This window comes from Sinocyclocheilus grahami, unplaced genomic scaffold, assembly GCF_001515645.1.
Source record: "Sinocyclocheilus grahami isolate Dianchi unplaced genomic scaffold, SAMN03320097.WGS_v1.1 scaffold6894.1, whole genome shotgun sequence".
NCBI classification, from domain to species: domain Eukaryota; kingdom Metazoa; phylum Chordata; class Actinopteri; order Cypriniformes; family Cyprinidae; genus Sinocyclocheilus; species Sinocyclocheilus grahami.
Genome location: NW_015511137.1, coordinates 4729 through 5306, shown reverse-complemented (window position 1 = coordinate 5306; position 578 = coordinate 4729).

Below are 578 nucleotides of genomic sequence, written 5' to 3'. Positions count from 1 at the left end.
TTTTAAATGACCCTACCTTTATGAAAATTGACACCCAAGAAGTAATATTGGGCTCTTTTTACGGCAAGGCAGAAAGTTTTAATATTTGATGTTGCTTTGACACCTTGTACATAAGTTGCTATATAAACTTACGAACTTAAACTACAGCGTCTGATTCATACCCAATTCAGCTGTATGCAAGAAGCTGTTTTAGTGTTAAAATGTTGTTGACACTTCATTTGTGTGCCCCTGTCAATGACAGGCAGTTGAGTTTTAAAACAAAATGATGGGGACTCACACTTTGTCCGATTCATCAACATGAACTTTGTGGTAGAGCTGTGCAGAAATGGTCTCACTTATTTTATCTTGACAAATTCCAGTCTAGACATTTTAACCTAGAGTATGTAGCCTACAGTTATATATTAGCTAATAATTCTGCGTTCTGGATTCTTCTGTTAAAAAAACTCAATAAATCGCTTGATCAGTTATCTTTTTCTTTTCTGCCTCATGCTGTAAATAGTAATTGCTAGTTTGAAATGACCTGGATCGGAGAAATAACATCTACAGGTGCATCTCAATAAATTAGAATGTCGTGGAAA